General features: G+C 39.7%; 1 protein-coding gene across 4 annotated transcripts in view; it reads left to right on the forward strand.

Annotated features, from left to right (window-relative positions):
- Positions 1 to 10,814: 10,814 nt before the first annotated feature.
- The window catches only part of IPO5 (importin 5), a 56,461-nt gene continuing 52,968 nt past the window's right edge, over positions 10,815 to 14,307 (forward strand). Inside the window, exons 1-2 of one of the 4 annotated variants that reach the window (XM_025440973.3) lie at positions 10,815 to 10,891; positions 11,286 to 11,365. The gene's annotated coding sequence lies outside the window, so the exon portion shown is untranslated. The remainder of the gene's footprint in view (positions 10,892 to 11,285; positions 11,366 to 14,307) is intronic. The other 3 variants (XM_025440977.3, XM_035704361.2, XM_035704362.2) reach the window with 3 other exon arrangements.

Genomic DNA, 14,307 nt, shown 5'->3' on the forward strand with positions numbered 1-14,307 from the left:
CATGCCCTGAGCCGAAAGCAGATACTCAACTGCTGAGCCACCCCGGCGTCCCTGTCTTTTTCTTTTCTAATCAAAGTAAGAAATAGTGGGGCACCTGGGTGACTCGGTTGGTTAAACGTCTGCCTTCGGCTCATGTCATGATCCCAGAGTCCTGGGATGGAGCCCTGCATTGGGCTCCCTGCTCAGTGGGGAGCCTGCTTCTCCCTCTCCTCCCTGCTCCATTCTCTCTCTCTCTCTCTCTCTCTCTCTCTCTCTCTCTCGCTGTCTCCTTCACTATCTCCCTGTCTCTCTCTCTCTAATAAATAAATAAAATCTTTAGAAAAAAAAAAAGTAAGACATAGTAGCGAAGTGTTTATAATGACAGGTAACACTTTCCTGCCCCATCCCTCCTCTGTTGCACCGCAAGAGCCTTTTAAAGGACTCTTACACTGCCACTCCTTCAAAGCCCTTCCCAACTTCCTGGAAATGCGCTTCAGGGCTTCTTGTTTTCACTCAAATTATTCTGATATGAAGACTCCCCTTTGTAGCACATAAAACTCCTATAAAACTCCTATGCCATGCCTATGTGTCATGGATGGTTTTTTTTGTTTTGTTTTGTTTTTTGTTTTTTCTGTGTTTGAACTACTCTGAGTCAATCTCCTTTGGAAAGAGGTTTGCTTTTTTTTTTTTTTTTTTTTTTTGGAAGCCTATTTCACACAGTAGGTGCTACAGCCAAGTGAAAATAAGGCTTCACACCCAAGCACGCCCGACTCCCTACTCTATCTGCCACTAGCCAGGCTACTTCAGTGCCTTATTCGTGGTTGCTATATTTTAAAATGGATGTAGGGAACCGATATCTCAAAACATTAAACTCACTGCTCTTCCTTTCTTCTTTCATTAATTATAGCATTGTGAAATATGAAGCCATCACAGAGCTGTATGTCCAGGAGATATGCAATTCTAAAGTCTCCAATACCCAAGTTAGAAGAAAGAACGTTGCCCTGCTCCAGTGATGTTCAACATGACCAGCCACTAAAGACCATGCAAACTAGGACCATGATGATCTATCACTACATGCCCTATCAAAACAGCTCAAATTAAAAATAACAGCAATACCAAATGCTGGCAAGGATGCAGAGAAACTGGATTCCCATACTTCGCTGTGGGAATGTAAAATGGTGCAGCCACTTTGGAAAACACTTGGTAGTTCCCTATAAAACTAAAACATATGATCATCACACAAGCCAGCAATTGCATGCCTGAGCATTATTTGAGAGAGGGGAAAAACATGTCCCCACAAAAGCCTGTACACAAATGTTTATAGCAATTTTATACATAATAGCACAAATTCAGAAACAACCAAAGTATCCTGGAACAGGTGACTGGCTGACCAAACAATGATAGATCCATAAAGTGAAATATTACAGAGCAACAAAAAAGAACAATTTCTACCAATAATTGTTCTTCTAATTTCTATTTCTACTAATAATAAAACCAATCTGGGTGGATCCCAAGAGCATTATGCTGATTTAAAAAAAGCCAATCTCAAAAATATCATATATTGTACAATTCCATCTATGTAACACTCTCAAAAACTATGAAGTTTTACAGAAGGAAAATAGATGCTTGTTTGTCGGGGATGGACGGTGGCGGGGGCCGGCGGGCCAGGGTAGGGAGAGGGTGATGACCAGGAAGAGACAGAACAAGGAAGATCTTTGTGGTGACAGATCAGTTCTGGATGGTGTTGGCAGAGGTGGACACTGGAAACTACACATGTGATAGAATGCTACAGAACTGTCTACATACATTGTGCCAACATCAATTTGTGCTATAATTATTTAAGTTGCAACTATTAGAAGAAAGCTTGGTAAAGGGTCTTCAGGGCCTTCTGTACTCTCTTTACATCTTCCCATAAATTTGTAATAATTTGGAAATAATTTTTTTAACTCTGAAGTAGTCACCACTGAAGTCAAAAGATAGGAGAGTACCCTCGCTCCAGAAGTCTCCTGCCCCACACACTCCTCGCCACCCATAACCCTCCACATTTATCCTGTGGTGCTGAATTCTTGATTTGTGCCGTACACTCACTATCTCCATGCTTCCCCAAAAATATAGTGTATCTTTTGCCTAACTTAAACTTTACACAAATGGAAGCCATCATATGGAATCTTTTGAACTTAGCTTTTTCCACTAAACATCATGTTCGTGGGTTTCATCCTTAACATGGGTGGCTGTAGCCCTGTATTCCATCAAACGAATGTGCCACAATTTATTTGCCCATTTATTTATGCCCATTTATTGCAGTTGGGCTTTCGGGTATTTCTAGTTTGGAGAATGTTAAATTGCTGTTATGAGCAATGATGTCATGAACATTGTTATACCCCAGTGCACAGGTGTGTGCTTTTTTCTAGAGCATATACTCAGGAAAGAAACTGCGGGGTCCTGGGATATGCTTATTTTTGACTTTATAAAAGAATAGTAAACTATTTTCCAAAAGGTTGTAGCACTTTTCAGTCCCATCAGCTCTGGGATGAGTTTGTGTTGCTCTTTTTGCATCCCGAAACGCAGACTTTAGCCATTCTGGTGGGTGCATGATTGTGTCTTATTGTAGTGAAAACTTGCACCTATCTCCCTGATATTCTTCAGTTGAGCATGGTTTCATTTATTGGCCATTTGGATTTTCTCTGTTATTAAGTGTCTGCTCAAGTTTTTGCTTATTTTCTACTGTGCATCTTCTCCTGACACATTTGTAGGAATTTTTACAAATTCTGAATACTAACATTTTATCTATGGCTTGTCTTTTCTCTCTTTCCTATTTTCCTTTCCCTGACTCAGTGTGGATGACGCTCCCCTTTTCAGTCAAAGGCATCCATTACCTCAGGTAAAATGATGATCAGTAATAGAATTATAGAGAAAAATAAACAGCTTTTGATCTCCTAAACTGATTATTTAAAACCATATTAATGGAGTGCCTGGGTGGCTCAGTCAGTAAAGCGTCCGACTCTTGGTATCTGCTCAGGTCATAATCTCAAGGTTGTGAGACAGAGCCCTGTGTAGGGCTCCAAACTCAGTACAGAGTCTGCTTAGAGTTTCTCTTTCCCTCTTCCCCTTCGATATTTAGAGAGCCATGCTCTCTATCTAAAATAAATAAATAAATAATCTAAAAAAAAAAGAAAAATGTAAATTTTGTTTTTTATCACAATAAAAATATTACTGGAATCATTTTTAAATAATATTTTATTCATATAGAAAGAATATCTGCACGTTGAAAAATAGACATGTAAGAATAACTAAAATTTTTACATTTCCACCATCCAGAGACCCTCAGTGTGGTCTTCTAGATCTAAAAATAGCCTTACACTGTAACAATGTCTTATAATACATTTTAATGAGTACATGATCTCTACGTTTCCACATTAAACTTTTTCCAATTGACCTAAACATGTATGATTGTTTGTTTGTAGAGAGGGGTGGCCAGCGAGACAGAGGGAGAGGGAGAGAGAGAATCTTAAGCAAGCTGCACACCCGGCATGAAGCCCAACTCAAGGTTCCATCCCAGGACCCTGAGATCATGACCTGAGTCAAAATCAAGAGTCCAACACTAAACCAACTGAGCCACCCAGGGGCCCCAGTACAATTGTTTTTAAAACAAAATTTTAGGGCAGCCCGGGTGGCTCAGTGGTTTGGCACCGCCTTCAGCCCAAGGCATGATCCTGGAGACCCAGGATTGAGTCCTATATCAGGCTCTGCATGGAGCCTGTTTTTCCCTCTGCCTGTGTCTCTGCCTCTCTCTCTCTCTCTCTCTCTCTCTCTCATAACTAAAATCTTTAAAAAATAATAAAAAATAAAATAAAATTTTAAAACAGCCAAAACCTGTCTTTTTCTTTTTCTTTTTTTATTAAATCAGAAAGCAAAGCTCTGAAGAGGTCACCCATGACATTTATTCTTAAAACAAGAGCTCAGGAAGACCTGAGACCAACCTAGGGGAGCACAAGAAAACCGCAGGGTTGAGAAAGGGAAAGCATGGGTCCTTAGCTCCTGGATGAAGAGAGTGGCCTTGGGACAGCCTGGCCCTATCCAGGTGAACACGTTTAGCCCTGGCACTGAAAGTGAGTCAGAACCTCAGCCAAAGCTAGCAACCACTACTGCCACTCATTAGCACTTCTTGCTCTCCTAAGAAGCCATGGTGGTTTTGCTGGGTCGCCAGAGGTCCTTCCAGGCAGCAGTGAGCCAAGTGCCAGGTGACCCCCAGCCATAGGGATATCTATCAGAAGCTTCAGACTTTGCACAGCCCATCTGGACTCGTCCAGGATCCAGGACGTGTATGTTCCTGAATGCACCCTAATTCTTGAGCAAAGTGCCTTAAACAACCTATCTTCAACGGTTGTTTTAAGGATGCAATAACACCCCTGAAAGCACCCACAATAACATCAATCTCAGCCCTAGATGTCCATCTTCCTTCCTCTTAGGTAGGCCCATCTCTAACTCCAATTATACAGTAATTGGCAGAGTGCCAATGTCACCTGTACCAAGTATCCTATTCTCTGATAATTCAGAAGCTTACAGGAAAGAAAAAAGAAACACAAGTAACCGCATTGCGTGAGTGTAAGTAATGAGGGCGATTCTCCTAAACATGGCAATCTGACTGAAAAAAATTCCCAGCATGGAAATTTCCATACTGTTTTGAGCAATGGCGCAATCACTGAAGAAAGCATATGGTCCCCCCACTTTGAAGATCAGCACTCATTTCAGGGTGTTAACTCTTGTGTCTGTCATTCTCATGTCTGTTTCTAACTCTTGGCCTCATGAATATCCTTTTTGTCATTGCCCAAGATGCTTTTCATTAGCTTTTTAGGTCCTCAGAAATTATTAGGCCCACCAAAAAAAAAAAAAAAAAAAAAACTATCTGTACTACAAAATTTTTCTTTTTATGTTTACATTTACCAGTTTAACCTCTTCCATTACCAGGCAACAAATAACATCAGTACTTAACTGAGTAAATACCAGGCACATGCATTGTTATTGGCAGTGAGGTGTTACAAAGGAGAAATCGGACATGGTCCCTTGACCTCTGGTGTCTGCGATCTGACTAAAAAGATAAGACAGCTTAACAGTGAAATCAGGAGTAGAAGAAGGGCCAACTAGAAATATCCTTAATTTTTACAATTCGGGATCCCTGGGTGGCGTAGCGTTTTGACGCCTGCCTTTGGCCCGGGGCGTGATCCTGGAGACCCAGGATCGAATCCCACATCGGGCTCCCGGTGCATGGAGCCTGCTTCTCCCTCTGCCTGTGTCTCTGCCTCTTTCTCTCTCTCTCTCTCTCTCTCTCTCTCTCTGTGACTTCATTAAAAAAAAAAAAAATTTACAATTCACATCAGCTTTTCCAATGCCAAATTCAAAGGAAAACTTAACTTTTTTATGTTCTTAGCTTTTTTCACATTTATCATTTCAATAAGCTTTCATTTTCACATTTGCTTTATTTTTTTTTTTTTTTTTTTAAAGATTTTATTTATTTATTCATGATAGTCACAGAGAGAGAGAGAGAGGCAGAGACACAGGCAGAGGGAGAAGCAGGCTCCATGCACCGGGAGCCCGACGTGGGATTCGATCCCGGGTCTCCAGGATCGCGCCCTGGGCCAAAGGCAGGCGCCAAACCACTGCGCCACCCAGGGATCCCTCACATTTGCTTTAAATTTTACTATGTCATATTCATTAAGTTTAAGAGGAAATGAGAAGACCTAAGTGAAATAGGTAAAAAAAAAAAAAAATTAGATGATGTGTTTTTGAAGGAAAGAAACCTGTCAATTATTATAGTGTTTTTGTCTGAATATGAACCATTGTTAAAATCTTTGCATTACAAACCATTTGAACTGAATATAAACCATTGTTAAAATGTTTGCATTACAGGGGCACCTGAGTGGCTCAGTCAGTGGAGTGTCTGCCTTTAGCTCGGGTCATGATCCTGGGGTCCTGGGATTGAGCCCCACATGGGCTCCTGCTCAGAGGGGAGCCTGCTTCTCCCTCTCCCTCTGCCTGCTGCTCCCCATTTGTGCTATCTCTCTCTGTCAAATAAATAAAATATTTTTTAAAAAAATCTTTGCATATACAATATTTGCTCATTTAATTATTCAATGGGAACATGTCTCAGAGCGAGGTATGCAGGTTTTATGATGCCCACTTTACATAAAAGAAAGTGTACATGAAAGGTCATGTGATTTCTCCAAAATCTCACCAAGAGTCATAGAAGCAGAAATCAAGGGTTCTCTTAGTCTTTTCCTGTGTCCACTTCACCCTATGTTCACTTATTTCAAAACATTGCTACTTCAATGCATTTCCAGGTTCTTTTCATAGCTGATTAGTTATGCCTACAATGGCTTGGGAAGATCTCTTACATGTCCATTTGTTCTCAAAGGGTACTGGCCTTCACACAACTTCGGAGCTGGAAGGGCTCTTTGAAATCTAGTCCAACGTTCTCATTTTATAGATGAAGGTCCTGAGGCCCAGAGGTTAAGATGCCATAAGAGCAAGAAGATCACAGAGGTGATCAACGGTGCAAGAATAGATTCTATGAGAAAAGGTTAAAGACACTGAAATTGGTTCCCCCAAACAGATAATTTAATAACCTTTGCCTGTTAGAATTATGATTCAAGATAAGGAAGTTTTTTTTGTGGGTTTTTTTTTTTTAACTTCTCTCTGTCATTACCAAAAACAAAACAAGAAGAAATGAGTTTTGATTACTGTGAGCAAAAACAATGAGGCTGAATACAAGAAAGTATTTTCTGGCAGTCAGGATAATCAACAACTGAGATAGAAAAGCTAGAGATATAATTTACATAACCTATAATTCACCCACTTGAAGTGCACCATTGGGGGCACCTGGGTGGCTCTGTCAGTTAAGCATCCAGCCCCTGGCTCTTGATCCCAGCTCAGGGCTTGATCTAAGGGCCATGAGTTCAAGCCTTGCATTGGGCTCCATGCTGGGTGTGGAACCTACTAAATAAATAAATAAATAGCACAATTCAATGGTTTTCAGTATATTAATAGTTGTGCCACAATAATGGAACCCATTTTAGAATATTTTAATTAACTCAAAAAATACCCATACACTTTAGCTATCATTCCCAGTACCCCCATCTCCTCCAGCCCTAGGTAACCACTAATCTCTATGGATTGGCCTATTCTAAATATTACATGTAAATAAAATCGTATTATATGTGGTCTTCTGTCTTCTTTCCTTACCAAGTTCATTCTTGTTGTGGTATGGATCAGTACTCTATTCTTTTTTGTTGCCAAATAATACTCCATTGTATGGATAGACCCCATTTTGCTTATCCATTTATCAGTTATTAGGCATTTTAGTTGTTTCCACCCTTTGGCTTTTATAAATAATGCTGCTATGAATATTCACATGCCAGTTTTTGTGTGGACATATGCTTTTATTTCTCTTGGGTATATACCTAGAAATAGAAATGCTCGGTCAAATGGTTAACTCTTTATTTAGATTTTCAAGGAACTGCCAGACTGTTTCCCAAATTGGCTGCACTGTTTTGTATTCCTACCAGCAATGAACAAGGGTTCCAATTTCTCCACACCCTCACCAACATTGTTCTTATTGACTTTTTTTTTATTATAGCTATTTTAGTGAGTGAAATGGTATCTCATTGTGGCTTTGCTCTGCATTTCTTTGATAACTTATGATGCTGAGCAACTTTCCATGTGTTAATGGCTACTTATATAACTTCTTTGGAAAAATGTCTACTCAGATCCTTTTCCCATGAAAAAAAATCTTTTTTTAAAATATTTATTTATTTGGGGCACCTGGGTGGCTCAGTTGGTTAAGCATCTGACATTGCCCTAGGTCATGATCTCAGGGTCCTGGGATTGAACCCTGTGTCAGGTTCCCTGCTCAGTGGAGAGTCTGCTTCTCCCTCTCCCTGTGCTTCTTGCCACTCCCCCTGCTTGTGTTCTCTCTCATTCTGTCAAATAAGTAAATAAAATCTTTTACTTTTAAAAGATGTTATTTATTCATTTTGAGAGAGAAAGAGAATGTACACATCCATGCATGGGGTAGAGGGGCAGAGGGAAAGAATCTCAAGCAGATTCCCCACTGAGCAAGGAGCCCCACCCAGGGCTCAATCCCACAACCCATGAGATCACAACCTGAGCTGAAACCAAGAGTTGGACACTCAACTAATTGAGCTCAGAAAATTTTCTTTTTGAAAGGTTAAGTGTGTACTAGACTCTTAATATCTGGGTTGGTTATTTGAGACCTAATCCTCCATTATATAAATTACATGAGTCCTAATCAAATGAATTTGATTTATTCTAGTTCTTCCTAGTTTTATGAATCAATGGTTTGAAAGAATTTTCGTATCTCACGTTAGATTTTCATAGAATGGAAGCTGACCATAAAATGCATCAAAAGCTCCCTACTTCCTTCAGAGATGAACTTTTGAATAGAGGATCGTGGAGACACTTTGCAGGAGGGACCTTGGAGTGGTAAGTCCTGCAAAACAGGCTCTCTATATTGGAGACACTTTGCAGGAGGGACCTTGGAGTGGTAAGTCCTGCAAAACAGGCTCTCTATATTGGTGCAAAAACTGACAGAGAAGGGGCCAGTGGGCAAATGTGCTTCATTTTCTATGACACTTTGAAATTATTGCCTGAAAAGATAAACCCAGTTTTTGTCTGAATTACATTATGAGGTGATCCATCTTCAACCCCAGCTGAGAGGATAGCTGAGCTGTTTCCCTAAATGAATGATGTAACATGAAAATGTGCATCTCAAGATAAGCAATTCAGCAGAGGCTCAGTGCGCACATGTTCATGAAAGGTATGGCCATGGATGGGCAAAGCAAGGCCTTTGCTTCCAGGCCTTTCCCTTCATCTCAATAATAATATATCATGTTGCTTCATTTAAATGTGAACATTTCAAAAATATTTTTAAGTTTTTTTTTAAGTCTGTAGGCTCAACAGGCCCAAAAATAAGGCTCTTGATGGTAGGAACGAAGGAAGTGTGTACCCACTTATGAGTGGGTAGATGTAAGATTTGAGAGTTAAGAGTAAAAAATGATGACCAGTTCTGGGGCAGCTGAAGGCATCACAGTTGATCACTTGAACACAATATGAGCTCATTGAATAGTCAAGAATTGAGGATACGAGGGGTTTTTTCTTTTATTTTTTTAAGATTTTATTTATTCATGAGAGACAGAGGCAGAGACAAAAGCAGAGGGAGAAGCAGGCTCCCTGTGGGGAGCCCAATGTGGAACTCGATCCCAGGACCCTGGGACCACGCCCTGAGCCAAAGGCAGCTGCTCAACCACTTTAGGTGCCCCTAAAAATTTTACATTTTATTTATTTTTTTTTTAATTTTACACTTTAAAAAGGAGAAGATGGGACTCCTGGGTGGCTAAGTGGTTGAGCATCTGCCTTTGGCTCAGCACATGGTCCCAGGGTCCTGGGATCAAGTCCCCATATTGGGCTCCCTGCAGGGAGCCTGCTTCTCCCTCTGCCTATGTCTCTGCCTCTCTCTGTCTCCCGTGAATAAATAAATAAAATCTTTAAAAAAAAATAAAATAAAAAGGAGAAGAAAAACAAGTCATGGAGCTTTCTGATAACCCAAGACCATTCTGGTTCATCTGTGGCTAGATAGTGAGTGGAATAAAAGGTAAGCAGGGCCACAATGGAAAACATCCACCACAGTCCTTCCCATACCTGATCCTTTAGACTGTCTTCATCCACCGTGATGCTCCCTGCTCAGCTATTCTTCCACTTGTTGTGCCTGCTAATGAACAAATCGATAGATATTTCCCTGAATTCAGTCTTTGGTGTAGGTTTGTAATGCCCAAAGTTCAGCCAGGGTAGCCGAGGTTAGCAAGAACCTTCCAAAAAACAAAGCAACTGTCAATATATAAAAGGTTGGAGGGAGGGCTGGAATTCATTTTTAGTATGCTCTTCATACATCTTATAACCAGCTTATAATCATTCAATCACTGATTCTTAAGCTGCAAAAGTTCCAGTTTTGGATTCTTGGTAGGATCCTTGAGTGAAACGCCATGAGGACACCCCTCTGCCATCACCTGTGCCCATGAGCCAAAACATCATGTGATGGAAATGAGGACAAAGAAGCAAGGAATGGAGCCAAGTAATTTCAGGATTTGCAGAGACCTTGAAAGTGCTTAGACGTCACCAATAAAAAGTATGACCCATCCAAAAGGGTCTGCATATGTCCTATGAAACAATTTTGAAAAGCAAAAAGTTTAGTTTTAATTAAAGCTTAATTATCTATAAAAATTATAACAAACAGAATGATGAAATGCTAGATGTAGCAAACTAGGTCACGGAGGACCAGGACAACCTAGGCCAAACTTGGTAAGTGAATATATAATTTAAGAACTTAAACTACAAAAAAAAAAAAGAAAAAAGAAAAAAGAAATTAAACTACAAACCAAACTGCCAAAAACGTATTTAATAGGGAGGTTTTTTTGTTTCCATAGAAATGTATCTTTATCTATTTTAGAGATCAGTTTCTTTTTTTGGTGTTGATTACTAGAATAAAATTGAAATCCACAGATAAGGAAACTACACCTATATTTTCAAAGCTGAAGTTGATGACATGTGTGCCCAATCCAAGCAGCCCTCAATGGGTTTTGAGTTCTCAAAGGTCAGAGCTCCCTTTCCTCTCTGTGGCTTTGGGAACAGATGGGTTAGCCTAGGATTCCTGAAAGCCTAGATGGCCCATAAAGCTTATATGGTGGGCAAATTGAAACAGGCCAACAGCATGACACTGCTTACCTCCAGCGGGTCATAATTGCAGTCAGATGTCTCCATGGTGACCATGAGGCCGGAACTGTGGGATTAATGACATCCCACGACTGGAGCAACCACAGTGTAGAGAACAGCTTTGACTACTGTAAGTAATCTCCAAACCTCAAATTTAGATGAAAAGTTTAAGAACTTAATCCATACCGAGGAACCAATTTGAGTGGGTCTAGAGGGAAAGTCTCTTTGTGTAAGATCCAGGAGGCCCTTTTAGCTCTTTTACCTTCTGGAGTCCCCATAGTAGTATCAATGAGGAAGGGAAAGGACAGAGAACTTACTAGACAGAAAGCTAGAATGAAAAAATGCAAATATCATGATTGCTCACTGTTCCTTGATACTGTGTCTTAAATTAGCTGCTGACTGCTTCCATGTACTTAAGAAAGCATCACTTGAGTAGGGTTGCCCAAAAGAACGTAGACCATTGTCCTAACTATATGTGCAGTTATCCTGAAACAATAAAAAAAATGAGTTTTTATTTCATTTAGGTGGTTCCAAGGAAAAACCTTTCCAGGACCCATGTATGAGCACAGCTATTCTCCCTGACAAGGATCCTTGCAGTATCCAAGTAAGACTATCATCAGACCTTGTTCTGTGTCTGGCCACTGCTAATTGCATTATTACCTTTATAACAAAAAGGTCCTACTTTCTCCTACAATTGTGATATTCATGATCATTTCACTATTTATTCACTGACTAACCAAAGTCCAATCCACCAGGATTTTGTATCCTACTTTCCTATAGAAGGAAAGCCCTTAAAAGTCCTTTAGGGCTTTTAAGGGTTTTCAAGTTTGACTTTTAAGAACTGATTCTTAATTTCTCATGTCTCAAAATAAATTCTACTTAAAATTTTTAGAGGTCCTATCTTAGGCCTCTAAATATATTAAAAATATTTAAATATCTTACGGTTGTGTCCTCTCAGAGGCTCAGTATATTTATTTTAATTTCAGAGATTACTAGTTAAGTAAAGGAGGGAAAACATAATTCATTTTCATTGCAGGGAAGACTAAATCAACCACTAAGTGATAAAAACCTACTAACCTAATGGATTGCCTTACCTGATTCTCCTAGAACTTAATCCCCTAACTAGGTGTAAAAAAAGCCAGGGCACCTGGGTGGCTCAGTCGGTTAGGCGTCTGACTTTTGGTTTCAGCCCAGGTCATGATCTTAGGGTTATGAGTTCCACCCCAGCTTTGGGTTCTAGGATTCCCCTTCCTATTCCTCTGTCGGCCCCCCTCCCCCACTCACACATGCTCTCTCTAAAATAAATAATATAACCTCCCCCCCCCAAAAAAAAGCCAAATCACAAAGAAAATTATTAGATGCAGGGGACTTGTCAATGGCAATGCCTTTATTACAGAGACTTTAATTTAGACCTTCCTTTTTTAAAAATTTTTTTAAAAGATTTTACTTATTCATTCATGAGAGACATAGAGAGAGGCAGAGACATAGGCAGAGGGAGAAGCAGACTCCCTGTGGGGAGCCTGGTACAGGGACTTGATCCCCAGATCCCAGGATTACAACCTGAGCCAAAGGCAGATGCTCCACCAATGAGCCACCCAGGTGCCCCTAATTTAGACCTTTCTAATCAGTTTTGCTCTATTGTTCCATCACTCACTTACATGTATATATGCTGAAACACCCATAACTCTAGTAGTGGGAGACAACATTGTGTAAGCATTTTGGGAGAGCTATACAACTGGGACACAGTTATGAACCCTCAAATTAAAAATACCTGGGTGGCCAAGTAATAATTGTCTTAAAGCCCATATGAGGTGGATTACAGGAAATATGCTCTGCTCTATCCTCTGTGCCTATTTTATATCCTTCTAATGCACACAGTTATCTGGTTTCCAAAGCACACAGCAAACCAAATGATGAGAGCAGCTGATGAGTAGAGACAGCCATCATTTTATGTTGGTAGCTACATTAAGTGGCACATGACAAGAAAAAGAAAAAAAAAATGCTTTCAAGAAAAGCAGGTAGTGATATAAGACCTCAAACCTCAGAGCAATTTTTGTTTCAGAATGAGCAACCTAAGTGGCTTCTGTAGTCATCACCCTATTTCAACACAGTGTAATAATGACTTAATTATCCTCAAATGCAGTGGCTGGGAAGATAACCCTAGGGATCTAGTCCAATGCTCTGGATTTACAGATGAACAAGTGGAGGCCTACAGAAGCCTTGAGGGCCAAGTTCAGGATTATAGCTGGTTAGCGGTGGAGTTCCCACTGGAACCAGGATCCCCTGACCCCAATGCATTTTTTTTTTCGATGAAAAAATGGTTGGAGTCTCACTGGTTAAACATAATGATTGAATGAGATAATGTAGAGGGTTAGCATTCAGACACAGAAAGGGAGTGAAGTCTCATTGGCTAGTATATTGTGAATAACAAAACTGATACACAACTGTGGAATATTTTTAATATTAATCTCTGAAATAACTTTGCTCTCTCAGAAAATTGTCATGGAGCAATCCCTTCCCAGATGTTAAAATGTCCCCTCTTCAGAAAGATCGCCCCTGACCAACCTGTTAAAAATAGGACCACTTTCACTTTCTATCTTCTCACCTTGACTTAATATACTTTATAACCTAACACTTACACTTTTCCTCTACAGCTTGTCATTTTCTTCTAGTTTTTAAACAGAATAATTTTCTTTCCTTAGAAGAGACTTAGCCCTAATTCTGTAGCTCAGAACCACTAAAACAGTCAACACATACGGGCCAAGCCCCTGGAAGAACAGAAATCCCTGCAACTTAGTTCACCTGAATCCAACCTGAATAAGAAATTATGTAATCCCTTTATAAATGATGGTGTTTAGATGTAAATACCAATCAATAGTCCAGTTTTCAGCTGTGCTTTATCAGATTTTCCATATGCAGTTCTGTTTTAAAAGAAAATACTTGACTTTCAGCTGAATCCAAGCAACACAAGCCTTTTTACAACATGGTTTCAATATCATTCTTACTTTACATGGCAGTAAGAACTTAAAACACATTCCTGCTTTTCCCCTACTCCTTTCCCTCATGCTTTAAAAGGACAAAAACTATTATCTCTCTGATAATCAAGCAAAAACATTAGCATAAAGAAAGCTAATTAGATATACACTTCTATTGAGCTGGGAGGAGGACACCATCTGACATCTCAGCATTAGTTTGAACTAATGTCTTTAAATAATTATTTTAATTTCATATTGTTATAGCATTGTTTCTCAGTGAGAAGGGAGAGAGGTAGATTAGACTGTTAAGAGCGCTGAGTAGCTGAAGAAAATTTAGAAAAAATAAATATTACTCCTCAAGTACAAGAAAATACAAATACAAAATAATCCTTTCAAATGTTATAGTACTGGCTTTTTCTTTAACATCTCTGCCTACTTGCTCTTCCAACTATCTTGACATTCATTTGTGGATTCCCAGGTATTAATTCCTTGCCACTAGAGATCTAATTCCCTTCTCATGACTAATAATGTTCAATGTACCACCATCAGTTCCCTCTTAGGATTATACTTA

The sequence above is a fragment of the Canis lupus genome, chromosome 22 (genome assembly GCF_003254725.2).
Source record: "Canis lupus dingo isolate Sandy chromosome 22, ASM325472v2, whole genome shotgun sequence".
NCBI classification, from domain to species: Eukaryota; Metazoa; Chordata; class Mammalia; order Carnivora; family Canidae; genus Canis; species Canis lupus.